The sequence below is a fragment of the Sapajus apella genome, unplaced genomic scaffold (genome assembly GCF_009761245.1).
Source record: "Sapajus apella isolate SASKATOON/1434 unplaced genomic scaffold, GSC_monkey_1.0 scaffold77, whole genome shotgun sequence".
Taxonomy (NCBI): domain Eukaryota; kingdom Metazoa; phylum Chordata; class Mammalia; order Primates; family Cebidae; genus Sapajus; species Sapajus apella.
Genome location: NW_022437017.1, coordinates 8,786,715 through 8,790,151, shown reverse-complemented (window position 1 = coordinate 8,790,151; position 3,437 = coordinate 8,786,715).

Below are 3,437 nucleotides of genomic sequence, written 5' to 3'. Positions count from 1 at the left end.
ACACACACACAGACATACACAGACACATGCACACACACAGACACACACAGATACATACACACACACAGGCACACATGCACACACAGACACACAGATACACAGACACACAGATACACACACACAGACACACAGATATACACACACAGACACTGACACACAGATACACACACACAGAGACAGACACAGACACAGAGACACACAGACACACACACACAGCATACATACTGTACATATATATACACATATAGTATATATACACCCACACTATATATATAAAAACAATGTATTATTGAGATATAGTTCATATGCCGTAACATTCACCCCTTTAAAGTGTTTAACTCAGTGGTTTTTAGTCTATTCGCAAAGTTGTGCAACCATCACCACTACTGAATTCCAGAACAGCTGGGCAAGGTGGCTCACGCCTGTAATCCCAGCACTTTGAGAGGCCAAGATGGGTAGATCACGAGGTCAAGAGATCGAGACCAGCCTGGCCAACATGGTGAAACCCCGTCTCTACTAAAAATATAAAAATTAGCTGGGCGTGGTGGCGCACGCCTGTAGTCCCAGCTACTTGAGAGGCTGAGGCAGAAGAATCGCTTGAACCCAGGAGGCGGAGGTTGCTGTGAGCCGAGATTGCACCACTGCACTGCAGCCTGGTGACAAAATGAGACTCTGTCTCAAAAAAAAAAAAAAAAAAAAAAAGGTATTCCGGAACATTTTCATCACCCCAGAAGAAGCCCTGTCACCATCAGCAGTCACTCCTCACACCACACCCTCTCCTCCAGCCCCTGACAAGCACTCCCCCACTTTTTTCCCATGAATTCACCTGTCCTGCACATTTCACATAAATGGAATCATAAGATACGCAGCCTTTTGCGCCTGACTTCTTTTGCTTGCGTGCTGTTTTGGGGGTTCATCCATGATGGTGTATGTTTCAGTATCAAAGTTTGAACACACTGGGTGCAGTGGCTCAGGCCTGTCATCCCAGCACTTTGGGAGGCCGAGGTGGGTGGTTCACCTGAGGTTGGGAGTTTGAGACCAACCTGACTAAGATGGGGAAATCCCATCTCTAAAAAAAGAAAAAGAAGAAAAAAATAAAATTGCCGGGCGCGGTGGCTCAAGTCTGTAATCCCAGCACTGTGGGAGGCCGAGGCGGGTAGATCACGAGGTCAAGAGATCGAGACCGTCCTGGTCAACATGGTGAAACCCCGTCTCTACTAAAAATACAAAATATTAGCTGGGCATGGTGGCGCATGCCTGTAATCCCAGCTACTCAGGAGGCTGAGGCAGGAGAATTGCCTGAACCCAGGAGGCGGAGGTTGCGGTGAGCCGAGATTGCGCCATTGCACTCCAGCCTGGGTAACATGAGTGAAACTCTGTCTCAAAAATAAATAAATAAATAAATAAATAAAAATAACAAAATTAAGCCAGGTGTGGTGGTGCGTGCCTGTCATCTCAGCTACTGGGGAGGCTGACGGGAGGGTTGCCTAAGCCGGGGAGGATGGCTTTAGCTGCAGTGAGCTGTGACTGCACCACTGCGCTCCAGCCTGGGCAACAGAGTGAGACCCTGCGTCAAAACACAAAAGATTAGAACTTGTGTGGCTGCCCTGTGCCTCTGCTCCCCGGAGCGTGTGCCTGGGAATCCCAGCAGTACACCGGCACCCTCACGTGTGGACGGCCAGCCCCGAGACGGCACTCAGAGTCATGCACACAGTTCATACTTAGTGACCAGCCACGACGTGTGGGCCTTGCACACGCAAATCCTCAACCCACACGTTGTTTACGCACCTGGCTCTCTAACGTCCAGCCAGGGCTGCTGCTGACGTGTCTGGCAGGAACACCCTTCCCTCACTTCTCCCTAGTTAATACCTACTCACCTTTTGCTCAAATCTCAGAGAGCTGTCCAGACAAGACCAGGAATAATCTAGAATAATCTCTGGACTATCTCTGCCCACCTGTCCTTCTCAGTACTTGCACCATATATATATATATATATATAGTATGATGGAGTCTCACTCCAGGCTGGAGTGCAATGGCATGATCTCGGCTCACTGCGGCCTCCGCCTCCCCGGGTTCAAGCGATTCTCCTGCCTCAGCCTCCCGAGTAGCTGGGATTACAGGCACCCGCCATCATGCCCAGCTAAGTTTTGTGTTTTTAGTAGAGATGGCGTTTCACCATGTTGGCCAGGCTGGTCTTGAACTCCTGATTTCAGGTGATCCACCCACCTCGGCCTCCCAAAGTGCTGGGCTGACAGGTGTGAGTCACCACGCCTGGCCCCTGCACCCATGTGTAATGACATATTTAGAATCCTGTTATTTGCTTCTTGTCTACCTTCTGTGTGACGCTGCAGATGCCCAGAAGGCTGAGAGAAGGTCTGTTTTTCTCACCCCCAGATCCCACCCCCAGTAGCTGTTCTAACGTGTGAGCTGGAATTTGTCTCTGATCTCTGCACACAGCAGCGTGTGGGGTTGTGAGGACCGCTGCTACATGGGAACACAGCAACACACGCACACGTGTGGGCGCTGCAAGAATTCCTGGCATCCTTGGAGTGAGCCCTGGACACCCAGAACTCCTGAGCAGCCGGGGACCCGTGATTGTACCTCCCTCCTCACCCCAGAGCCTGCGACATAGGTGATACTTCATAAATGCTTGTGGCATAAAGACTCCATCAAGCAGGGCGAGGTGGCTCACGCCTGGAATCCCAGCACTTTGGGAGGCCAAGGCAGGCGGATCACCTGAGGTCAGGAGTTCGAGACCAGCCTGGCCAACATAGTGAAACCCCATCTCTACTAAAAATACAAAAATCATTCTATCATACACAGAGCATTTCTCAATTAAAAAAAAAAAAAAAGAAAGAAAAAAGAAAAAAAAATACAAAACTCATCCAGGTATGGTGACTAGTGTCTGAAATCCCAGCTACTCTGGAGGCTGAGGCAGGAGAATAGCTTGAACCCAGGAGGCGGTGGTTACCGTGAGCTGAGATAGTGCCACTGCACTCCAGCCTGGGCAACAAAGCAAGACTCCGTCTCCTTTTTTTTAATAAGAGACGGGGTTTCACTATGTTGGCCAGGCCGGTCTTGAACCCCTGACCTCATGATCCACCCACCTCGGCCTCCCAGAGTGCTGGGATGACAGGCATGGGCCACTGCGCTTGGCCAAGACTCTGTCTCAAAAAAAAAAAAAAAAGACTCCATCAAGTCTGTATGACCCGAGGTTGACCTACTGATGACCTTCTGTGTCCACGCTCCAGGACGGACTGTTTTGTCCCCAAGGGACACACGTTGGCCAGCCAAGTGCTGGGTCCCGGCCAGGTACAATGACACCATGCAGCTCAGGAAGGCGGGAACCTGGCTCTGTGGAAGCAGCCAGACATGTGGCTGTGACCTTGGGCAAGTTGCTTCACCTCTTTGCTCTCCGTTTTTTTTTTTTTTTTTTT